General features: G+C 43.3%; 1 protein-coding gene and 1 long non-coding RNA gene across 4 annotated transcripts in view; one reads left to right on the forward strand and one right to left on the reverse strand.

Moving 5' to 3' along the window:
- MFAP3L (microfibril associated protein 3 like) overlaps positions 1 to 4677 on the reverse strand; it is a 39880-nt gene extending 35203 nt beyond the window's left edge. The window contains exon 1 of one of the 2 annotated variants that reach the window (XM_073892494.1): positions 4466 to 4677. The gene's annotated coding sequence lies outside the window, so the exon portion shown is untranslated. The remainder of the gene's footprint in view (positions 1 to 4465) is intronic. The other variant, XM_025874457.2, reaches the window with a different exon arrangement.
- A 947-nt stretch (positions 4678 to 5624) lies between these two features.
- The window catches only part of LOC141372673 (uncharacterized), a 50141-nt gene continuing 29866 nt past the window's right edge, over positions 5625 to 25899 (forward strand). For both annotated transcript variants that reach the window (XR_012378077.1, XR_012378078.1), the window contains exon 1: positions 5625 to 5922. This is a non-coding gene — a long non-coding RNA (uncharacterized lncRNA). The remainder of the gene's footprint in view (positions 5923 to 25899) is intronic.

The following is a 25899-nucleotide window of genomic DNA, read 5'->3' on the forward strand; positions in this document are numbered from 1 at the left end:
CATTAGATTTGAGCTTTCATGGCTCTCTGGTCATGTCTGCATGGTATACAGCCAGCAGAGCAGCTGTCAGCTAAGAGGACAATGGGCAGAAACAAAGTAGTCAAAATGTGACTTGGCCCTTCTGCTTTATTTTTTATGACCTTCTTCTATTACAAATTGTGAATAAGAGTCTCTTAAGCTATTAATTTCACAGATGTATACAAATGCCGTCTCAGATCAATTCAGAGAACTGAATTATATACATGCGGGTTCCAGATTTCTGTCACTGACCACCTCTGGCTAGACACCCTTTGTCAAACAGCTGTATGAAACTTGGGGTGTAGCCATACATTGCTTTTTTAGGAAGATAAATCTTGCAGCAGTCTTTCATTGCTTGTTCCTGTTTAAAAATGCTTAGCTGGTTTCCCATTGTTTCTCTATATGTAATAGGATAAAATCCAAACTCCTTTGCATGGCACCAAGTTTATCACAATGAAAGGACCATTTCATTCCTTCTCCTGCCTCTGCTCATTATTCCATCATATCAAGTCTTTCTTTGCATAATGGTTGTTATCAGCTTTCTACTGCTCCTTTCTATGACACTAAGTCATAAACTTAGTGACTTTAACATACAAATGTGTCGTCTTTCAGTTCTGTGGGTTAAAAGTTCAAAAGGGATCTTACTAGGCCAATCGGAGAGTTGGCAGTGCTGTGTTCCTTCTGGAAGCTCTAGAAGAACATCTGTTTCCTTGCCTTTGCCAGCTTCTAGAGGCTGCCCGCATTCTTGATTTGTGCCCCCCTTCCATCTTCAAAGCCAGCAAGGGGCAGTCGAATCTTTTTCACATGGCCTCACTCTGACACTGACTTCGGCTTTCCTCTTTCACCTATATGAACTCTCGTGATTCCACTGGGCCCACTGAATGATCCAGATAATCTCTCCATCTCCAAATCTTCAACTTAATCAATCTGCAAAGTCCCAGAGTGGACATCTTTGGGCGGCCATTATTCTAACTACCAAAGTGGTGTTCCTTCTGCCTGGAGAGTTCACTTCTCTGCTTTGAAGACTTCTGCCCAAATTCCTTAGTCATTCCTTAAGATCCTATGGAAATGTCACTATTTTCATGCCCCACCCCCTTCCTCCAACCCAAGGGGCTCATTTCTCTTGTCTCCTCAGTCCCATGTACAAATACCTCTCTTGGAGCACTTACCTTGCACTATAGTTTGTCCTCAAGTCTGTCTCTCTGGCTAGATTCTGAGTCACCAAGTCTTATTCATTTCTGCAGCCCCTGAGGCCTAACTATTAAAGACTGTGGGGAAGAAAAATGAATGTGATATTTTGATGAGTGAAGACCTGAGGTGGAGGCAGAGGCAAGACAGTAAATTCACAGGGCTTCTGAGTACAGCTTAGAAACTAGTTCCGACAGCTCTTAACTGAGTCCTAACCCATTATCAATCAAACCCCTTAATTCTTCAACCATTCCAGGGAGGCATTATAGCAAACTTAGACCATTCACATCTAAGGATATTTCTTTTCTTTTCTTTTCTTTTTTAAGAAGATTTCTAACTTTAATGTGAGTTGTCATGGATCACAACATGTCAGTTTTAAGTGTCCTCTGAGGCATGGCTGGAAAAGGGCAAGCTGCACCCCAAGAACTTCGTTAGGTGAGGGAAGTGATACTATCTGAATCATTTCTGAGTTCCAAAAAATGACACTCATCTAACAAATCTGACTATACTACGTTGGAGGTTAAAAGCCACTTTGCCACAATATTTATTTGGTATTTCAGTATCTGGAAGTTTTTCATTAAAAAAAAATAGAACAAAAAGTTCAAAATTAAACAAAATTTAAAATAGCCTTAACTACTCAACTATTCAAATTACAATCCGAAGGCGAGGTTGAATAAATTATGGCCATGTGAATGCGGGAAGATCTATTTTTAAAGGCCAAGAGTTTGCTATGAATATCCAATGTCACTAACAACACCATATAGTACAGAAATCTGAAGACATGGAAATAAAATAAAAAATTACATGCCTAGCAGTTGAGTTGAAAGAACCCAACAGGCACAGAAAAAGAATTGGGGGCGCCTGGGTGGCTCAGTCGTTAAGCGTCTGCCTTCCGCTCAGGTCATGATCCCAGGACCCTGGGATCGAGCCCCGAGTCTGGCTCCCTGCTCGGCAGGAAGCCTGCTTCTCCCTCTCCCACTCCCCCTGCTTATGTTCCCTCTCTCACTGTATCTCTCTCTGTCAAATAAATAAATAAAAATCTTAAAAAAAGAAAAGAAACGAAAAAGAAGAATTGATCACCTGTTTCCTAATTTGAATACAAAGTCTACTCTGCTATTTTTTCTTCATTAGCAATAGTAAAACCCTTCTTGGACCTAAATCTTGTCAGTTTTGGTCATTTTCATTTAGGAAACTCCATTCTCTTGTGGAATTCCTGAGGCAATAAGCAGTGTTTAAACATGCCTTTTGGTAAATTTCACTGATTTTCCTAATCTTGAAAAAATGAGATTTTTTTAGATCCAAAAGGGGGCCTACTGATCCGTATTAAACCTCACATTCACAAAGAGAGACACTTAGGCCTTGCTGCTTCCTCTAGGTCAAGAAGAAGCCAAAGCTAAGGGGAGACATTATTGACTGCCACTTGGGAATGCAGCCTGAGAACACAAGACTTGCTCTACAGGATTAATTGTGCATGTATGCGGTGCTTCAAGGCCGACTTTAAACATGGTGCATTTTTATAGAGAAGGGAAGTGCAATTTCTCAGTGTTTGTGTTTTTTTGTTTTTTCCCCCAAACTTCTAAATTGTTCTGTGAATGTATTTAGAAGTACATTTAGGAGCAATGAACACCACCAACCAACCAACTGGGCTAAGATGGAGGACTTCAGGCCTAATTTGTAGAAAGACTATCATGTCATTGCTATTGTTGTTGTCTGGACATTTCAAGCCTTTCCTGTTCTTAAATCTTGGTTATGTATAGGCTAAGCATAAAACTCCCTGGGGAAATTACTCAGAGGATCTGGAATTAGAGCTGGAGCCATCTCAGGCCAGAACAAACATTAAAGGCTATTCACAAACCAATGAAAAGTCAATGCACCTCCGAAGTCTATTAAGGTCTGTCAAGAATGCAAACAAGAAGTTTTGTAATAAGCTTAATAAATAAAACAACTGAACCTACTAAGTGGTACTTATGGAAACAGGCTTGAGGATATAGCCTGAGAGGTAGAACAGGTTGCCACTAGAACAAGGATTGTTTACCTAGCTCTGATTAAATCCAATAATCCTAAGAGTGGTAATGGTACTAAATGTTTTAGCAAAAACCAACAGTAGAAACCCCAGTGGGATCTACTAACTGCATTTTTCTGTAAAAGTAAAATGCCAGTAGGAACTACATCGTTCAAACATTCTCCCTTCTGAATATAAATCTTCTTCCATCTTGCATTTCATCCTGAACGATTTTACTATGTTCAGCATAGTAGCAACTGAAAAAAATGTGTTTCATCTAGAAGCAAAAGTGAGAAACCTTTACAAAAAACACTGAGTTTCTCCAAAGCTAGATTTCCCAATTCTTAATATAAGCTAACACAAAATAAAGACTGCTACAGTAACCAAACTTTTCTGCTAACAAGTATCCTTAAAAACAATGACAACTGGACCATAATAGATTATTTTCTACAGTGTGAGCAAATAATGGACCTACATTCTTCTTCTTCTTCTTTTTTTGCTAGCTTGCTTTATAAATCTTGCAACTTGCAAGCTCAAGTTTTTTTGGAGGCCAAGGCAAGTTAATAGTCGAGCTTAAAATAAATCGGCTTTGCAATTACTTTGGTTTTTTTAAGCCGATGAAGCACGTTTCCCCATTCCATGCCATGAAGCAATTCGATGTCAACTTGCTATGGAGTCAAATGCGACAAACTCCAAGAGCTCCAGTCGCGAGGCGGTGGCTTGCTGCACCCACAGCTTCCCGCACTCCTGCAGCATTAGGACGCTGCACTCTCCCGGCTCTGGGCGCAGAACACGAACTCAGGGCCTCCGGGCCACGGGACAGTACACCCTACCCCCGTCCCGGGGAAACTGAGGCACGGTGACCCGAGCGATCTGGAGTCCGGCGAAGGGCCCCGCCGCTGCTTGGCGTTCCCTTGCCCCCCGGAGGTTTGGGAGGTTCCTAGGCATCACACTGTAGACACTGCGCTCTTCGCCATAGGAAGATTACGGCACAAGCCTGAGAGGTGGCTGTCCCCAACCCACCGGCCCCCTGGATCCCGCCCCGCACGTATCTCGAAGCATCCTGAGACCCCCCAGGAGCCCGCTACTGGAACCTCGCGGCGCCTCCAGCACGCAGCCTCCTCCTTGGGCTCCGCCAGCCTAAGCGCCCGAAAGTTCCTCGGCCCCAGCGGCCGCAGCGACCCGGCCGCCCACCCCGTGCGGGGCTCCCTGCCACCCGCGCCCCGCCGCCCCTGCTGTCCCGGCGCCCCTGCTAACCTGACGCCGCCGCGCCACTCAGGTGGCCGCCTTGCGCCCCTCGCCATGGCCAGCCTGTGAGCCGTCACCACTCCACGCCCCGCGCCCGGCAGCTACTGCGGGCGAGCTGCCTCCGCGAGCGCCGGGCAGCGATGCGGGCTGTGCCGCGGGCGGCCGGGAGTGCGGAGCTTCCCACCTACAGCAGCCGGAGCCGGCCGGTGCCGAGCATGCCCAGTGCGGCTCGCCGGGCGGCGCGGAGGCGCGGGGCCGGGAGGGGTGTCGCCGCCGGGTTTTCGCAGCAGCCACGGGGGCGGGGCGGAGCGGGCGGCGCCGGGCGAACCTGGGAGAGCCGCGGGATCCGCCCGCAGAGGAGGGGGGCGGGCTGAGTGTGCCGGGGAGTCCCTCATTCAGCCGACGCAGCCTCTGGGGCGGGATTCGGTCCCCGGGGCTCCGCTCAAGCACGCCTAGGGTGTTGCTGGAGCCGAGGGCACTTATTTCCGACGCTGTGATGCTTGGGCAGCGTGACTGATAATTGCGGAGCAGGGCGCTCCCAGGGCTTCCAGCGCAACTTTTCTGAGCGTCGCGTCGCATTGTTGTTCAGGGACACCCAGGAACAGGTTTCCTAGGATCCCATCCTGGGACATGGGAGAGAGCCAACGTCCAGCCTCTGGACTTACTCTATTCCAAGGCCACCTGTGAAGCCACCTGGCAATCAAAAGCTTCGCAGGCCTTTCCGGGTGACTCTGCTGTCACTTCTAAAGCCCGCACAGAAGCGGCTGCAAGAAAGTACAGCAGGATGGTCACTGGTGGCTTCTGAGTGGTGGGGTTCCAGGAATTTTTTAATTTTCTTGTTTTTTGATTAGTTACAGTTTCTCAGTTTTCTATAACGGACAATCTGGTGCTTTTTAAATAAGATATGTTATTCTATGTTATTCTAAAATGATTTTTTGCAAACACCTGCAGAACTTCGGCAGCACCGTCCTGCAATGTAAGCACCGTCCCCCCCCCCCCCCCCCCCCCCCTTTTTTTAGGCTTGCGGGAGACAATTTCTGGGGCCCGGACCAGGCTCCTCCTCCCTGGCTCCTTTCGGGCCGCCCCTTGGCCACGCCCCCAACCGACCCTTTTACTCCAGTACCGCCCTCTTCTCCTTTGGTTGCTGAGAAAACCCGGAAGGGTGGACTCTCAACATTGACGTTCCCGGTGGCTCCTATGCCAGACTAGGCATGTTCCGCCGCCGGGTCAGGGACTGCTGACAAGGAGAGAGGCGTCTTTAAGCAATTCCCAGCCTCTCTCCTCCTGCTCTCCGTCCTTGGCAAATGGAACAAAGTAGCACCTCCGAACCCCTGCCAGGAGCTCGGACCTGCAAAGTGGGTCAGGACTCGACTGAGCATGCTCCGGACAGTGCCAGAATGCCACACGCGGCTGCATCTCCTTGCCCAACGTTGATGTAGCTGCGCTCGCTCGTCACGACATCGAAGGTCAGGAGGCGGGTGGAAGCAGGGCCCTCGAGTTTCCCTATAGCTTCGACACATGGACAGGTCGCTTCTACCCAGGCCTGTGTTGGGGGGGTGGTGGTGGTGTGGGTGCGTGGGATCTGGCTTATCAGTGACTCAAAGCCTGATTTTTCCCTAAAAGATTAAAATTAGAAATAATATTTTAACATTGGCTTTATGGCATCTCCAATAATAACACGTTTTAAGCTCTAAGAACTTTTCAGCCCATCTTTCTTTAAAGAAACCTAAATCTTTTTTTGATTTGCACTAGAACCCTAAATTTTCCCTTGTTTCATCAAAGATTAAATGTTTGTCCTCACTTTCAAATAATTCCACAGTATTATATTACTTTTTTTTCCCTTCCAACAATTCTGTGTTCACTGCGACTCCTGTCCACCTTTTTTCAAATTCTCAGAGAATCAGCAGAATGCTCTCATGCTATTTTAAATAGGCTTGAAGCAGGTGTGGGACACTTGCTTTTAATGCTCTGTCACAGAGGAGAAGACTGAAATGGAGAAAGATTGCAGGGAAGAGATTTTACAGGCTTGAGGTGAATAAACTCGAGAACCCTCTAGAGAGAGCCTTGCAGTGAGCCCAGGCAGGTCAGTGGGATAATTGTCTGTTTTGTGTCTGGGGAAGGAAATAGGCAGATGGGTCAGCTGCCTAGTGACGTTTGGTGTGATAGTGGGAGATACCCTCACTAATGGTTGGCTTCATTTCAACCTCTCGCTCTCATCCAGCCCCGGCTCAGCTTCAGCATGATTGGAGACACCATCTTTAGTGGAAGGTCACTCCTGGGAAGAACTTAAGTGTTTCCCCCTGGACTCTAACTTGTGCTGGGTCACCCTCATCCCTCAGCTTTGAGACTCCATTGTTCCTGGAACCTCCTGAGCACTGCTCTTGTTCCCTGTAGACATCCACACCACAAACAGTCTGGCTGGGGAAGAGATGGGTAAGACATCTCTTTAATAGTCCATACTGCCATTCCTTCCCATCTGAAGCTTCCTGGTCCCCAGTCTTCTATGACATAAATCTTTCTTAGTTTTCCTGTCTTTCTGACGGTTCCTTCTCAACTTCGTTCTCCAGGTTCTTTTCCTTTGCACCACCCCATTGTAAGTGCTCTGTCCCGTGTCCTCTTCCATTCTGCTTTCCCTTCTGCTCTTCCAATCCGATGACTGTCAGTACCAAGGTGGTGTTCAGTTGGTGTCTTGCTAGCAGTTAATTGCTGCAGTTCTTTCTGGTCCACCAGGCATCTATTCTCATTGGTCAGTGTCTATGCCTGACCATTGGTCTCTAATGGTTATCAATATTTTGAGTATTATCTCTGCCCCAAACATTATATTCCTCTCCAAATCTCCCTGAGTTTGGACTCTTATATGTAATCTACCAATATCTTAATTCCTGTGACCCTTAGGAAACTTGAGCTCTGTATGTCCCAAACACAACTCAAGAGCTATAGTCGCTCTCCTACTTATGTGTCCTCGCTTGGTTACTGGAACCCCCATCTTCTCAGCTCTGCATACCACAAATGTGGATGCTATCCTCGAGTCATCCATCTGCCTTTTGTCTGTCATCCAGCTAGCCACTGGGCACTGCCCACCCTCCCCTTAGACATCCCTGCATATGGACCCTCCACCTGCACTGCCCTCCCAGGCCCATTACCCCTTCCAAATGAGTCCTCTCTCTCCCTGTTTCCTCCAATCCAGTCTCCATGCCTCCTCAGACTTTTCTTTCTAAGCAAATTATATTTTAGTATATTTGCTAAGCCCTTAGTGTATGGATTCATAGTGCCTTCAGGATAAAGTCCAAATTTTAAGCATGGACTGGCCAGTCTCCCTCTCCAGATGAGTCTCCAGCCAGTGTCCCCTAGTGTCCCATATCCTAGCCAACCCAAACTACTTGCTATGCAAATTCATGCCTCCGTGTTCCTTTAGTTCTTTTGTTTTTTCTTTCCGCTTGTTCACCCCTTGGCAACTGATAAGCCTTCAAGGTCCAGTTCAAGCTTGGTCCCCTGCGACCTCCTCAAGATGACTTTCTCGTGAATACTTCAACTATATACCATATACTTTCTTCATTTTGACACCTAACCTTGGTTTATTATTTTTTTTCCAACTCCTGCCTTGCATTGTAGGCAATGTGACAAGGGCGTGTTTCAATCATCTTTGTATCTTTGTTTTTCAGTTTTCAGTAATATTTTACTTAATAAATGAATGATCGACATTTGTACGCATACCATATTTAAAACTCCTTAATTTTTAAAAATTCTTCCTGAGTATTGTAAAGAGAATGCAAAGAAAAAACACCAGAACAAAGCCACATCACATACAACCTGCTGAATGGTTATGCTTTTTTGAGTAATATAAGCAAGATCTCAGATTTGACCTTAAACCCAGTGAATTTTCTTCAGCTTCAGAAATCCAGGAAGTGTGTTGTGAGCCAGTCTGATGTACTTGTTGTATTATCAGTCTCTAACTGCACAAAGCTCAGCATTGTATTGCTAATTAATCCACAAATTCCATTGTTCTTTATCACTGTGTTTTTTTCCAGAGGGGTTGTTATTATCCTCTAATTATATAGTTAGTCCTTAGAATAGATTTTATTTTTTTCTGTTGAAAGTATGGCACCTCTGGAAAGCAGATTAACCCCTTAGGAATGAACATAATTTTTACAGTTCTTCCAGCTCCTATTGTCTGCCTGGAGCACCTAAAGCTAACTACGGCGGGGAATGACCACCTGCTTTAGAACCCCCCAGGGGATGAGGAACGCCTTCCAGACCTCCTGGATAGAATGGTCTCCAGGGCAGCAATTTTAACAAGCCCTCAAGGGGATTTCACACACTGTATTTGCGAAACATCGCTCTATATCATATGAATAAAAGGAAAACTAGTAACTGTTAGTCCAGAACCTCTAGTAGCCCCAATAATTGGTTTTCTTTGGCAGAGAGATATATGTGAATGGAAAGGGTATCAGTCCATTTCAAAAAGCGTCATCCATGTTTGTGCTGATTAAATAGCCTTGACTTATTTTAGAGTGTGGAGAATATGGAAGAGCCCATAGTAAGGGAGCTTCTTGTTTTTCTCTGTGTTGAAGCACACAAGGATTTTTACTCAGTGACCATGTAGGCCCCGTGTTATTCGCCAGCACCTCTGTCCTCAGTTCAGCCTCCTTTGACAAAGGGTGGGTGGGACAGTGGAAGTTCTGACCTTACCTCCTTCCTGCAAGAGGGCCGTAAGAGGTCTTGTGACCCTACATTAGGCTTTTTCTTCTTTTCTGGGAGTCTGAAAGGACACAGTTAGGAAGGGGCATGGGGGAGGAATGAAAGAAAACAAAATACTTCTCTCCACGATCTTGTGATGCTCTGGCCAAGGCGAGTGAGGCATCTTGAGAAGTATGAATCAGTCTTAGAAAAATATTCCCTTCCTTGTTATGGGTTTAGACTGAGCATTGGTGTTGGTCCTTCGGAGGTGTGTGTGCATGTGTGTGTGGTCTAACCAGTTAGCCAGTGGCAATAATCCGGAGAGCAGGTGGCGTGCCTGCAACTCACGTGGGGCAGAAGCTCCAGCTCAAAGAGTCAAGCCCTTCCTGGCCCTCCCTGTGAGAAGGCACCAAAGCCCTGCCCTCCCGGACAGTGTGCCAGTCTGGGACATTAATGACCATTGCAGCCAAGCCTCCCACCCATCAGGGCTTCCGTGTACACAGTGAGTCACAATTAGGAATGAATTATTGGCAGGAAAAGGGATGAATCCAAGAATCTTTACCCGTGTGTAGGGGCTTTCTGAATGGCGGAGGGGTATTTGCCAAGGAAGGTGAGAAGAGGTCACCCCTTGGTAAGAGAAGTGTGAGCAGAGCCCTGGAAAGGCTGCCCGGGGAGATGGGGTGAGTCCTAGAGGGAACCCTTTATAAAAACTTGACTTCACAGGTGCTTCTCTCTTGGATTCTGCAAAAGTTCTGTTTTGCACATAGCTTGTTTTGTTTTAGTTTATAATTTCCTTGGGAAGGAGGAAAGGTCAAACATCCACTTTCCCACCATAGGGTGGCAGAGGTCAGTGTTGGGGGACCCAAGTAATCAAACAAACAAATGACTGTCCGACAAGTGGGAAAGCGAACATCCACAGGAAGCCAACATATTCTCCAGAAGTCTCACAAGGACAGTCCTTTCTCCCTGACACTTGACAGGGAGGTCACAGTACCAACATCAGAATGCTGCTCAGGCCTGAGGGGTGCTCAGGCCCGAGGGCCTCTCAAGCCCAGGTGAACATATGCAGCATCACTGTGTCCTCAACTGGAATAACCTGGTAAATCTGTGCAGTGAGAAACCCAAAATAAACTCGGAAAGGTGAATTGTCCATTTCTCTGCTGGTGATTTTCATGCCTCTGTCTTTTGAGTAGTAAATATACTTGCGTTGAGAGGGAAGGGAAGGAAATTCTATTGTTTTTTCTTTTCAGCTTATAGTTAAATGTAACACCAGAAATCTCTGTGTGGACACAGGCTTCTGTGAGGGCAGAGGCTGGGAAGGCGCCCCAAGGTGTGGCTGGGGCAGGGAGGACAGAGGATGAGGTGGATGATGGGGGAGCACAAGCTCTTTTGGGGGCTTAGGGGACTTACAGAGGCAAGAATGGGGAGAATAAGATGCTTGCCCGGCAGTAGGTAGAAATAACTGGTTTTCGTTTGGTAGGATTTGAAGGACACCTGAAGGCTGAGAAGGCCCTCATTATATGGAGATCTAGTTTCCTTTCCTGAGGCCTTCTCCTCTGCTAGGCTAGGTTTCCATAAAGTTGTGGTCCAAAGCCCAGGCCCTTCCCCGAGAGGCTTCATAGTGGGGAGCATGAACACTCTGGACATCTGCAAGTGAATTGTCACCACAGCTGAGGGCTGAGAGGGTACTGAAATGTACTTTTGACGATGTTACAGTGGTGGTTTGAGCCAACCCTAGGAAGGAACTTTTCTAACAGATTGAAACTCTGTTCTTTCCCATCGCAAAAGGCACAGTTCTGTGTGCTAGCCTTTAGTGTGACCCCCTGCCCTCCCTCTCCCAAATAATATATACAATTTCTACATGTCGTTACGGGAACCATAGTGTTTGGTTCATCCTCCACCATGGATGAGTGTGCTTACGGATTGTTGTTTTCACTTAGACACAGTGTGGGGGTTTGAGATAACTCCGGTTATACGGCTAAGGGAATAGGGTCTCTCCCATTTGGACCACACCTGCTTTTCAGGCATGTATAAGCTTCGCAGCCTCTCTTTAGTAGTCTTTTCAATCTAATCTAGTATCGTTTCTAGCATATAGTAGATGCCAATAAATTTTGTTCAACTACATGCTGGATATTGGTATTAAGAACTATGCGTTGGAGTATCTTGGAGGCAGGCATTTTAAAACACAAATACCATCGGTCGCTTGGCTGGTCTGAAACGCCATTCAGACTTTGGCCTCAGTCTGTGTGACATTGATTCTGCTTTTTTTCTTCTGATGAAGTGTTTCAGATCTGTTACCAGCATGTTTCTCCCTGATTTGGGTCAGTTGGCACAAAGGGAAAGCTGCTAAAATATTGTGGATCACTGTAGGGCCGAAAGCATGAAACATTTTGAAGAAGGTTCCTAAGAAATAGTTTGTGGCTATTTTTTTAGCATCATGGCTTATGGATTCTCTCTTGTAATTTCAGCTATTAATTGAATATAATAGCATTTCTACTATTAATTTCAATGAGTCTTCCTTTTTACTTTTGGAGAAATCTTAAAGGTGGCTTAATTTTGAAATTAACCATCCCTAAAACCTGAGGAATTATGTGATTATATTTATGAACTAAATGGACCCGTTTCCTTAAACTGAGCAGAAATTATGATTTGGTGCTCACAAGTATAGAATGTAGGGTGAGGTGGCTCAGAGGTACAATTGAGAATCATTAATAAGCGTAATGGCATTGGCTTGCAATGACAGGGAGAAAACAGAGTGGAGTATAAAAGGATTCTGCACATCTGTCTTGATGTGATTGATTTCAGTGATTTATAATTCTGTGTGTGTGCTTTGGCCTGTAGGACTAATTATTGAAAATGGACTAAGCTTGAAAGGGGAGTACTCACCCGTCTTTAGGAATCTGTTACATGAATATTACATTTAATTACATTAAAAGCCCACTATTGCTTATTGCTCATAAGAGACATGGTAGGTAATAAGTTCACTCAGAGCAGAATTACCTGTCATCCCTTAGCCCTTTACCAGCCTGTAATTCATCTGGCACTGGGCCCCCATTCCTCAGGGTGCCTGAAGAGCAGGAGAACCAAAGAGATTTCTGAAGATGGTAGTATTACAAATGAGCCCCAAAACAGGCATCCATAGGAAAATCACACTCCTTCTCCCCCTGTCTCACACTCATTTTATAGCTTGAAGGTCAGCATTTTGAAGTCACTGTGTACTCTTTTTGGAACTTGGGTGGTTTTCTTTTAAAGGTCTTAATCTGGATTTCTGTCTCTTTTATCTTTGCCCGTATTTACCCTCACACTATTTTTCTTGAGAGTGTTACTTGCCTCCCTTTCATAATATTATGGGAAGACTCATGAGAAGACTAATGGGGAAATGAGGAACCAAAGTCATTATGGGAAGAATCTGAGAGACTTCTCGGATGCAAGCCAGGCTGTAGCCCTCCAGATCCCATTCCTGTTCGCCTGACTTCCAGGACGGTTCCCAAAGACCACATGCTTCAGTGGTTGGATTGATTTATTTCTTATACGATTCGGGCTCAGGCATAGGCTTCTTGTAAATAGTAGTTGTTTTCTAGCCTAAAATATTAAAAATGTGATATGACAGGCAAATCAGGAACATGGAAGTTACCCAATTCAAGGATCACTGGCTCTTTGATGTCAGCATGTAGTACCAAAACACACCTTTTTCAGTTTGTGAGATCTACTTACAAAGGCATTCGGGTTTTTAAGAAACCACACTGAGAAAGTAGTATTGGCAGTTTCAGAGAGCCTGCTGCATTATCAGATCCCTTCTTGGGCTTCCCTTGCTCAACCTCCCCAGCTTCCCCCAGAGCCCCGCCTGCCCCTAGCTCCACCAGGGGCTCACTTGCTGTAGGAGAAGGTCATAGTCTAAGTGGCCCTCTCATCAGGCAGTGCATAGGTGCCAGGAGGCTCATGTCCAAACACAGGGTGCTGGGGGTCTTCTGGGTGCTCAGGGTTACCCTGGATCAGGAGTGTTGTGTCCTGCTTCATGTTCCAGCTCTTTCTTGGCCCCTGTCTTCTGTCATCGGAGTTGAGGATGATGAAAGAATATAGTTAGTAGTCTTTTGCCACTTCCCTTTGCTACCCGGCCCAATCTCCCAATCCCTCATGGTGGCACCAGCTGGAAGCCTGGTGTTGGGGCTGAAATGACTCTCCTCCTGTGCTCTTATCATCTTTGCTTCACCAAGCATATAGGCTGATGACCTGCTGGTTTTTAGTGCTGAAGCACTGTTACACCTGACCCAGTCCTAGTAAAGGTATCTGGCATCCTATGGATCACTCCAGGGATTTCCTCAGAGCTCCTCAAATGCCAGTAGGACTCTCAGAGCCACAGCTCCATCTGGAGTTGTGGCTAGAGCTGTGAGTTCCTTAGAAGGTCTAGAGTGGGGGCCATGGAGTGATAGGAAATGGGAATTTAAGAAGGGGGTCTGTATATCTTCACTTCATACTCTTTATCAACTGGAAGCGACTTTTTAATGGAATAATTATCTTTAATATCTCTAAATGCATATTGATAGGTTTAGAGTGAGATTATTTTTTATTTGTTGCATTAACTGTCAAGCTGTGTCATCCTAAACATTACGGTGATGTGGCCCACCAGCATACCTGTGAGGACATGGTAAATTGAGTAATGTTTTATGAGTTTCAGTATGATGGGCTCTTAATGTCATCAGGCTAAATTAGCCATATAATTCATGAGTTTGAGAATGAATTAGATGTAATATTTTGGATCAGTGAAACTAATATTGCAGTTAAGAGGGAAAATCAAGTCTAATGCATACATTTAATTTATTAGAAAATAAATATGCCAGATTTGTCTGCAATTCAGGAACATTGCATAATTTATAGTGACAGTTCATTTACAAAAGAACTAGGGTGCCTTTTTTTTTGGTCAGCTATAAAACAAATTGGAGAGTGACTCTTATCCCATGAGTTATTTATAGTGGAAGATTAATAAAACCATTAAGCATGATGAATGAATTTTCAGTGACAGGCCTACAGCAAGAATAAATATCAGCAACAATAAAAATATAATGAATTTTCATTTTTAATCAGTCTAAAGAATTTTCCTAAACATCAAATGAAGTGATTTTATTTTTATCTGGTACAACATTAAAACTGCTTTATTGTGCAAGCTACATTTAGCAGGCATTTCTTATCCACCCAAACTAGTTAAAACTCTGGAGGATAGAGGCCACGGCTCATGTTCTTGCAGGCTCTGTATCCAGGGTATTATCCTGTACATAGTGGGTGTTTGCTAAATATCTGTTGAATAAAATATGAGCTTAATAGTGACTTATACAGTTTTCAAATAAACTAGTCTATATTAGGAAAGGAGATATATGGAGAATAGGCAATGACTTCATTTTGAATGGTTGCTTGCCTTAAGAAAAAAAAAGAATGATTATTTAGTTAGAAGCAAGTTACTACTTGGGGAGGTGGCTTCTCATGTAGAGTTGGGTTCTAAAATTAGTATATAGTAAGACTTAATCTAGAAAATGCCTTCCAGCACGTGATGTGATGAGCACTGAGTATTATATGCACCTGATAAATTATTGAACACTACATCTGAAACTAATGATGTACTCTATGTGGATAATTGAATTTAAATAAGAAAAAAGAAAATCCCTTCCATTAACCATAAAATTTAACGTACCTGTTTGAGTATATAACCTATTTCCAAAGGGAGGGATGAAAGGAAATTCTCTGTATAAATATCTGGGCATCAGATCCATCTGTTTTGAAGATACCTATCAAATTCCCAGGTGAATGGAGCCTGCGGGGAGACTTGCAAAGGTTCCTGCTTGCCCACAGGGTTGGCTCCATTCTGGTTTAATATTAAATCTCTATAACTGTAATGCCTAAGGAATGCATAATACTATGAGGATTAAATATAATAAGGATTCATATATTCTGTATCTTATAGGAATCGGGTGCTGAAGTCAGAGACTCTACTGCCTTTTGCCCTATAAGTAGGGGTTTTGTGATGTGAAGGGACACTGGGAGTCCGTGGCAGTTCTTTGATTCAGTCAAATTACTTGAGAGTTGCTGTGGCCACGCTGGAGTGGGGTTGCACAGAGAGGTTTTGATCCAGTTTGGACTGTTTGATGAAGGCCTAATTGGCTGATTACTGGTCTCAGATCACAACATACTACAGCGTGCCAGGAAAACCAAGATATCATTTATGTTTGGAATTTGATTTCACCGTGTTCTGGATTTTGGAGGAGTCTGTCCAGTGTTTTAAGATGGTCACAAGAGCACTGATACTAGGCATATTGTTGATAAAAGCTGAATGATGGAGAGCATGGAGTTTATTAGCTCCACGAATCTTTGTGTTCCTCTCATTTAATTACACTTAACATTTCCAGCCCAGAGTGGAATGTAATGAGGCCCTTTCCAACAGGCCTGGTGTTCGATGGGGCAGAGTAGCTGGACCTCCAGAGACGGAGTTGCTCGGGAGTAAGAGTCTTCTATATACTGCCTCTCTGGCCAGCCTGCCACGAATGCTACTTTCCTCCCAGCTGTGTAGCCTACCTACCACGTGAGTTCCACCTCATTTACAAAATGTGTGTACTGATCCTTCCTTTGAGTGCTTGCGATCTGGTGTGTGAAAGTGCTGACTGCCTATGGTGTTTACCTGTTGCCGAGAAGCTCTATAACAAATGTGCACAGCATCCCATCGCTATTGAGGTGGCAGGTGCCCTACTGTCTTAGCCCGAAGTACGGGCTCAAAACCCACTGGGGTGAGTTCTGCTGGGTTTGGGTGCTATGTGCAGATGAGTAATTTATGTGAGAGAGGACCCCAAAAGGGGAGCAGAACTGGATAGATCCTATGTGTGTGCTATGGACTGAGTTATGTCCTCCCCAGATTCATATGTTGAAACCCTAACCCCCAACGTGATGGCGTTAGGAGTGGGGTTAGAAAGTAGTTAGGTCCTAAGGGTAGGGTCCTGCTGGGATTAGTGCTTTTACAAGAAGAGACTCAAGAAGATCTTTCTCCCTGCCATGGGAGGACACAGCCAGAAGGCAGCCTTCTGCAGCCAGGAAGAAACTCTTACCAGAACCTGACCGTGTTAGCACCCTGGTCTCAGACTTGTAGCTGCCAGATTGTGAGCAATAAGTGTCTGTTGTTTAAATTGCCTAGCCTATCGTATTTTGTTAGAGTAGCCAGAGCTGACTAAGACCGTGTATTTCCAGAAAACGTTCCTCTAGAACATTGTGTCATCCTTCAGTGTAATAGTCTCACGCTGACTCATGTCTCCTTATATGGAAGAATCAGCTTACAGCAGGACAAATGAGTGACAATTTCAGAGGCGGCCAACATTAGTGTCATGCTAATGCAATGTGCTGCTAGCATGAGGGCCTGAGAAGTTTTATTTTTTGTAAGGATGCAATTAAATGAATCTTTCGGGAGAGGGTGGCTGTGTTGCCATGCGGTTTGAACGTGGTATGCATGGGATTGGGTTTTGAATGCTGCTGTACCACATGTATGTTTTTTGAAGAAATGGTTCTGGTTTTTTGTTTGTTTATTTTGAGACTCTTTAAGATAATTCAAAACATCTCTTACAGAAAAGGTCTACGATCATTTGCTCTCACTGAAATTCTTGGATTCTGTTTGTTTTCTTTAAAAATTTTCTAAAAAATCAATTTGTTACAAATTTTAAATGTTGTCAGTCATCCCCCACCCCTGCCTCTTTTCTGGAATTGCAGTTCTCTTTGTAAAAAAATCTGTAAGGAGTTGTAGTGCTTGAATGCTTATTTCATAGAAAAAAATGATTCACTCAATTCATTTTTATTTCTCCTATTTCTAGCCTCTCCTTGTTCTTCTGTTACATATTTGACTCTTACAGTTTTTTCTGTCTCTTTTAGAAGTTCTGTCATCTTTAGTATATACAATAACAAGTTAGAAACACACACAAAACATTTCCACCAAGTGAATTTTCCTGCATGAGGAGTTTATTGTGTTACTGAGTCTGTTATAGGGAAATGTAATCAGCAGATAATAAGAATGAGAAACGGGAACATTTTCCCCCCTTCTCTCTACCATTCCCACTGATCAATTTACTTTTGGTTATCTGCTATCTGTAAAAGGTAACATGATAGCTGATAAAACTTATTTCAGAGTTTGAAAGCACACATCATTCTAATAGCACAGATGGGCATATGTTTCCACTAGGTATCTGGAAAGACCTGACAATTTCATAAAAATAGACTTTATGGAATGGGTAGCTACCCTGTCCATTTCAGATCATAGTTTCAATGTACATGTTGGCCAGGTGTTTTTGTTTTAAGTCACCTCAAGTCCTTTTCAGAAATGGGGATGTCAATTAATAAATAAGTCACCAAATAAGCAGAGAGATATGGACAGTTTTTTGTTTTGTTTTGTTTTGTTTTGTTTTGTTTTTCAGAGTCAGCAGAGTACTGCCATCAAAGGTGGAGAGTCATAGATGTGTGGATCAGGGTCAGGAGCATTCTGGATCATTTTTCGGGTTGGCAGTGGAGCTGAAAGCTCAGTTCTGCCATGCAAGGTAGTCTGTCTGCCAACCAATAAGCCATTAGAACAAGAACAAGAAGAGTAACTCAAGGAGCGCAGTGTGAATACCTCGCATCTGGCTGATGTTGCAAACAAGCGGATGGTTGATAGAGCAGGGGCAGAGCCCGCCCTCCCCATGATGGGAACCCAGAGAGGAACCTTATGCAGCCCCTTTTGCTGTTTCACGGGCCTCCACCAGCAGCCACACTTGATTTCAAGTTGGCAAAAGAAGATTGACCCAGAGTCTTTGGATGTATACAGCCTCTGCATGAAACAGTTTGTCTCCTGCTCTGACATTCCAATAGACTGCTACATTTGGATACTCCTACTGGATTTCACTGTATCCATTTGTATATGTACAATACTGAGTCAAGGTAGTAAATTCTGGTTGATGTGTGTGGTTAGTTTGCTCTAGGGTTGCTGTAACAAAGTACCACAAATTGAGTGGCTTAAACAGAAACTAGTGTCATAGTAATGGGGGCGAGAAGTCTGAGATCAAGGTGTCAGCAAGCCATGCTCCCTCTGAAGGCCTTAGGGAGGGATCTGTTCCAGGCCCCTCTGTCCTGGCTTCTGGTAGTTCACTTGCTTGTGGCAGCCTCACTCCAGTCTTTACATGGTGTTCTCCCTGGGTGTGTGTCTATGTCCAAATATCCCCTTTTTTTATAAGCACACCAGTCATATTGTGGCCATGCTACTCCAATGTGACCTCATCTTAAGTAATTGCATCTGCAACCACCCAGTTTCCAAATAAGGTCACATTCTGAGGTAACTGAAGTTAGGACTTCAACATATGAATTTGGGGAGGGGGGACACAGTTTGGCCCATAACAGTGCAGTTGGCATAAAGAAAATCAGCTTATGGAGGGTTAGCACAGTAGGATCCTAGAAGATTAATTATTAGATACAAACTTTGTAGAAGATTAGTGAGCAGTAAAGAGCACATGATTTTAAAAATTAAATTAGGTGAAGTGTCTCCCAAATGTTGTATAATAATTAAAGCTCTTTTATATTTTCTCATATCCCTCTCCCAACCCAAACGGCCCTTCTTTCTCTGAATCTCTGCCATCATCCCAGCTTCAGCTCACCTTTATCACTGTCAGGAGATCCTCCTTAGCAATTCTCACCTGCACGCGTCCAGCTCTGCACTTGTCACCTGCACCCCCAGCCTTCCATGACTTGGTCCATTCTGTCTCCTGACTTTTCTTAGCCAGCATTTGAAATGTATGTACCCCCTTATGTTTTTATCATGCCGTGTGTTTGTTAGACACCTGGCATTTGTAGATTGAACATTTTCTGGTTCCGTAAGTAAAGGGGACTCGGATACCTAGGCCTGTGAAGCTTTTCTGAGATACAAATTGTAGTCACCCGAATTTTGAAGAGTGGCTGTGTGAATGTGTGAGGGTTGGGCTGTGGTGTGAGGTGCTAATGAGTAACTCAGTTAAGGAGTGCCTAGCTGATCATTCCTTACTCAAAAGTCAAACCAGCTGCCGTGTTGCACTTTGATAATGTAAGCCTTTTGAAGGGAATGTATATGCAATCATATATTTTGGAATTTTAGAAGGTTCCCAGAAACATAAGATTCCATTGGTCTTGTCTCTGTAATATGGTTATATGCTCCTCGAAGGTAGGAACCTTCTCTTTGCCTTCTTAGTGCCCAACAGACTTCTGGGGGAAGGCATGCGTGTTAACTTATTACATTAGTTAGTGAAGCCAGAAGTTGTCATAATGTAAATAAGGTAGAGAAAGAAATATTCTTTTCAATAAAGCAAAATGTGTTATCTTACTCTGCTAGACTCAACATATATTTTAAGAGTAAACATAAATTTATCATGGTTATCTGATGGGCTTTGCCATTTTAATTTTGAATAGTATGTGAAATATACTTTTAAATGTAGAATGAATGGGGCGCCTGGGTGGCTCAGATGGTTAAGCGTCTGCCTTCGGCTCACGTCATGGTCCCAGGGTCCTGGGATCAAGTCCCGCATCGGGCTCCCTGCTCCTTGGGAGCCTGCTTCTCCCTCTGCCTCTGTCTCTCTCTCTCTCTGTCTCTCATGAATAAATAAATAAATAAATGTTTTAAAAAAATAAATGTAGAATGAATGAAAACTTGAAACATTTTTTAAAAAATTAAGTGAAACAGGAGTATGCAATATAAAATTGTACAGGTCTCACATAGAAAGACAGAATATATGAAATATCTTAATGGGAAATCAATAATTAAATATATCATTTCCCCCACTATAATTTAGAATGGTCGAGACATTGTATTTTGTGTCTAGTGTGTGGAAATGTCTTGATGATGAATTCACTTAATACCTACATGTATTATCTTGTGTTCTTGCAGTTAATTGAATGAACACATTTAGTCAACATTAGCCGTGAAGTTATAGGACATAGTATGATTAAATCATATTATATTCCTAATTCCTGCTAAGTATGAGATATATTTGAATTTTTGTAATGATATTACCTAGATTCAAAAAGTTTACTGTAATCCTTGGGCAAGGTTTTTAAGACAGCATCATGAGGTAAGCCTGCCACCTGCTGGTCAAGATTTGTCACTTCATTTTATATTTCAAATAAATTTGGCATTTTTCATTACAACATAGGAATGTAATACAATATGAAGCAATTTTGCATACCAACTTTTGAGATTTCCTAGGTTGTCACAAATTATTGAAGCCTGTACATTCTGACAGTTGTCATCCCCACGAGGCTTTCATGTTGATTCTTCCCTCTTGATGACCATTGATAATAAATCTGCAGCGGTCTATTTCTGAGTCTTTGACATAATCTGAGTTCGATTCTGGCTTCTTTCTCTTGAGCCATTGTGTGCCAAGAATCTAGCTGTAGGTGGGAGGTCCCTAAATGCTGACAAGCCCCCTGCAGAATTGCATTCCTCTGCCTCTTCTTTTTCTGATCACTCTTGCACAGACATACTGGTAATGCTTCTGTGTTGCCTTGTGGCACCCCAGCCTGCAGCTGCCCCCATCCATCTGGCTGGCCCTGAGCCAGCCTTGGGGTCATTCATCATTCAGGCCATCCAGAAACTCAGTTTCCTCGTTTGTAAAATAGGGCTAATAATTCTGCTTCCAGTTGTTTTGAGCATTAAATTAGGTGAAAGCATTAAATTAGTGAAAAGCACTTGGCTTCATCATTATTATTCATTAACCTGATAAGATTTTACTGTATGTCTATTATCAGTAGTTAGGAGATTCACCAAGATTTAACACTATGACTTTTCACCTCAGCTATATTGTCATATCCATTTTTTTTATCCTTATTTTCTTCCCTTTTGTACTTTGAAGACCCCCTTCTTTGGCAGATGGACTTTGCAACCCCAGGGACTAGAAACTGAGCACATCACCATTACCATGGCAGAAATCATCTGGAGGCTGGAGAGAAATGCCCCCGTGGGCCCTCCAAACATTTGAAGATTGTCTAGCTTTACTTGTATGTTAATTAGTCTGCACTCATTAAACCTAACTTTGTATTTGTTAGAAAGAGGGAATAATCATTATGACTACTTCAGTAAAGGAGAGCAAGTGAGGTAATTAGTTCAATAAATGTTAATTAAGTGCTTCTGGGTACAGAAGATCAGAAGCAGTTCACAAAAATCTCTCAGCATTTTAATTCCAATAACAGGTTAACACTCTTTATAAAGTGTCACATTTGGATTTCCCAAGGATTCTTTGTTACCTTTTTAGGTCTTATAGGCTTCAAGTGCCTGAAATTTCCTATCTTTCCCTTATCTCCTCAGTAGAGTTGACAGGTGTATCTGCTAGACGGGTCTTTGGCTCTCCTGCGTAAACAGTGCTCACAGTATAAATTAAGCCCTTGGCAATCACGTTCATCTTAAATTTTAAATGCAGTGTTTAGCAAGTTCCTACTACATGGGAAGTGTTCCATAAACATTTATTTTAATTATTGAAAAGAATTTTGAAGTTGTCAAGGTACTATTTAATTTGAAAATGCTCAGTAATTGGAGTTTGGGAACAACAGCATGTGCATCATTTGGTGGTGTTGTGGTGAAGAGAAGGTGGAGCAATGTCTGGGAACTGAGACTGACACCCAAGAACTTGTATGTGTCTACTGTTTGTTTTTCTTAGACCTGAGCCCCTTGGAACTCAGAGTCAGCCCCAGGCCACGGCAGGTTGGTAGTTGAAACAGAGGGAGATGAGATGTTGATAATTTTATTTTTTATTTATTAGAGAAGGAGTGCATGTTCATTTCAGCTAATCAATAAAAAGATATAAGGGACAAAACCTCACCTGTAATTACATGACCCAGAGATATTGCTTGTCCACCTCTTCATGTAAGTCACCAGGCTTTTTACAACGAACACAGCTGTGTGCAATTCTTTCCAAAACCCACTCCAGTCAGGCTTAAGAAAAAACCCTTCCACCTCACAGAACTGCTTTTGTCCAGGTCACTGATGACCTCCACTTTATGTGATCCAGTGGGTCAGTTCTCAGCTGTCAGCTAACCGACCCATCAGCAGCACTTGGCATGGGGTGGCCCATTCTCTCCTCCTTGCTGCTCTTTGTCTTCTGGCTTCCAGGGTGTGAGGCTGGCCTGGATGTTTCTGCTTCACTGGTTCCTCCTCAGCTGACACGGCCCCTTCTTTCCTGCAGCCTGTCCAGGTTGTTTTGCTTCAGGCTTGGTTCTTGAACTTTTCTCTCTCTTCATTCGGTGATCATTCAAACTCAAGGTTTAAATGCTGTCATTTGCTGATGACCCCCAAATCTCATCTCCAGCTCCAACTTCCCCACCAAATTCCAGACTGACATTTCCAACTGCCCACTGCCCATCTCCATTTGCATGTTTTATCAGTCAGGAAAACAGAAGACTATGCATGCTGATTATAAATTGGAAGTTTAAACGATGGTTAGAAGGCCATTGGTTAGAAGAAGACAAAAAATTGTCACTTGTGTTTCAGCCTGCAGCAAGCATAGGTTTGGAAGCTATAGCAGATTTCAGGATCCTCCCACCAGCTCCTTCAGGCAACAGTCAGTAAAGTCCTGAAGCTACTGTGAATAACAAGCACCTATCCCCAGGTGAGCATTTTTCAGAAAGCTCAAACGGAAGCCACTTGGAACATCTCTCATTGGCTAACTGATGGAGAAGGGGATTCTGGGAAGTGTAGTCCTGGCTTCTGGGCAGATACTTTAGCAGAGGGTGCCAGTGATGATAATTTGAAAATAATCTAGTGCAAATGTTTAGTAAACGGCTCAAAAATAACACATCCAAAGCTAAATTCCAATTCTTTCTTTTCAAACCAGCCTTCATCCTCTGTTTTCATTTTTGTTATTGTCAACTCCATCTCCCAGTTGCTTAGACCCCAAACTTTGGTTTTTGATTCCTCTCTTCACACCTCATATTCAGTCCATTAGGAAATCCTGTTGGCTCTGTCTTTGGAAATCTGGGCACTAACTTCTCCTAGCCACCTATTCTGCTCTTTCTTGGGTCTGAGCCACCGTCCTCTCTTGCCCGGATTACTGCACTAACCTTTAAACAGCCTCTCTACTCTCCCCCCAGCCACCCCAGTTCAGCACCCAGAGCCATCCTCTCAAACAGGAGATCATCTCTCTCTTTGGTCACTTTCCCGCAATGGCCCCCACCCCTCATGGAGTGAAAGCTGAAGTTCCCACAATGGCAACAGGGACTATGGCTACCACACCCTGCTCTCCTAATGTACTGCCTCTTGTTTGCTTTGCTGCATCCACACTGGTCTCCTCACTGTTCATTGAAGAGGAAAGGCTACAACATGCTTCGGGGGCTTGCAGCTTTGTCAGATACCTGCTTGGCTAATTCTCTGGTTGTAGTATCCAGATAATCCTTCTCCAAGGATTAAGCTAAGCTCTCTATTTAAAACTGCAGCATGGGGGTGCCTAGGGGTCTCAGTTGGTTGAGCATCAACTCTTGGTTTTGGCTGGGGTGATGATCTCACGGGAGGAGCCCCACATTGGCTCCATACTCACTGAAGAGTCTGCTTGGGATTCTCTGTCTCCCTCTGTCCCTCCCCACTGCTTGCATTCTCTCTCTCTCTCTCTCAAATAAATAAATCTTAAAAAAACAACAACTGCAGCATGCTTCTCCCCAGAACTCTTAAATCCTCATCTGCCAACCCCGTGCACCCCCTGACCATGGCCCTTTTTACCTTCTTACATACTGTAAAATATTCTTATTTATTATGTTTATTACTTATGGCCAATCTCCCATGCTGGAATGTAAGCTCCACAGTAATGGGGATCTTTATTCACTGGTATCACAAACCCTTAGAACTGTGCCTAGAAATATGGGCACATATAAATATTAGTTTTATATATATATTTAATATATAAATATTACATATATGGGTATATCCTTCTGTCAAGCAAAAACAGTGAGATCATGTTGTATAAACTGTTTTATAAAACTCTTTTTGCATAATATTTCTTGAAGGTCTTTCCATGTCAATAGACATATAGCTCAAATACTTTTTTTATCTACATTGGATGTCACTGTCTGGCAATTTTCATTAGTTTGTTTAATTAATTAATTTATATATTTTTTAAAAGATTTTATTTATTTATTTGACAGAGAGAGAGAGACAGTGAGAGAGGGAACACAAGCAGGGGGAGTGGGAGAGGGAGAAGCAGGCCCCCCGCTGAGCAGGGAGCCCGATGCGGGGCTCGATCTCAGGACCCTGGGATCACAACCTGAGCCAGAGGCAGATGCCCAATGACTGAGCCACACAGGCACCCCTAATTTATGTTTTTAAAAAAATATTTATTTATTCATTTTAGGGAGAGTGAGCATGCAGGGGAGAGGAGCAGAGGGAGAGGGAGAGAGAATCACCAGCAGACTCCCTGCTGAGCACAGAGGCGGACACCCATGCCAGAGTTGATCTCATGACCCTGAGATTATGACCTGAGCTGAAATTAAGAGTTGGATGCTTAACCGACTGAGCCACCCAGGCACCCCTTAATTAATGTGTTAATGGTAACATCTTTTTAAAAAAGCTTTATTGAGATGTAATTCACATACCATAAAATTTATCCATTTAGAATGGATCCAGTGCCAACACATATTTATTTAGAGCATGCTATCTGCCCCCCAGTGATACACTCTGAGGACATAGCTGTGAAGAAAATGGGCGTAGCTTCTGTCCTCACAGAGGTTATGGTCTGGGACGAGAAGAGGACAGGTAAATATTAACTAAGCACTGCACAAATATTACTTACTATTGTGGTGAGTGTTACAAAGGCAAAGACATAGGGTGCTATATGAGTCACTAGCAGAATGCCCTAATCTCATCTTGGGGGTCAGGGCAGTGTTCTCTCAGAAAGTGGAATTTAAGCTGAGCTTATAGGATGAGTAGGAATTAGGCAAGTGAAGGAAGTAGGGCTAAGTAGGGGCACTAGAAGGAAGGTTGTTATGACTAGACCTCTAGGCTGTTTCATTCTTTCATGAGTAGATGTGGTGATGAGATCTTTAAAATACTTCCTTATGGTAAATTCTTAGAACTAAAATTGCTAGGTCAAAATGTATGCAGGTTTGCCCTGTCTTCTTCCCATCCCTCCTTCCTTCTTCCTCTCTTAAAATTTTCCATATATTATGTTGCTGGAAGGGTGGAAGTTTAGGTGTTTAGGGAATTCTAGGACCCCTGTTATTTTGCTGCTTCCTTCCCAAGATGGGGTTCAGATGGGGCTCAAGGAGTCTTGGAAAAGAAGACCCTGTGGCAGGTCTGCGAGCTGAGGGTGGCAGATGGTTGAAATGCCATAAGCACGGAGAGCCTCAAACGATCTGAACTTTCAAAGCAGTTTCTAATATGTCTGAAGTGTAGTAAGAAATGTTTTTGTTTCCTCTTTATATAGTTTCTTCCTTACACATAAAATTATTAAGAGCTTCATGAAGTTCTAATTTTGATTGATTTTTCAATGATTCTAATGAATACTTGGTTGTAATATCCAGATAATCTAGCTATTTCAATACTGTTACTGAAATTATGACCATATTTCAAGTTAGTACTTAAATTTTCAATTTCAGTTATAAATTCCAAATAAAAGAAGATACAAAACAGCTTGCAAAATTAGTGAAATAAAATGGAATGAAAAAATCTGAAAGCAGGAATAGGAAAGAAATGCAAATTAGACAAGTCAAGCTAGTAAGATTAATAAATGAGTTACATATTGAAATCATGTGACAGTAGGAATACTCTAATA

Source organism: Callorhinus ursinus, unplaced genomic scaffold, assembly GCF_003265705.2.
Source record: "Callorhinus ursinus isolate GAN/ISIS: 27379988/994484 unplaced genomic scaffold, GSC_fseal_2.0 scaffold4, whole genome shotgun sequence".
NCBI lineage: Eukaryota > Metazoa > Chordata > Mammalia > Carnivora > Otariidae > Callorhinus > Callorhinus ursinus.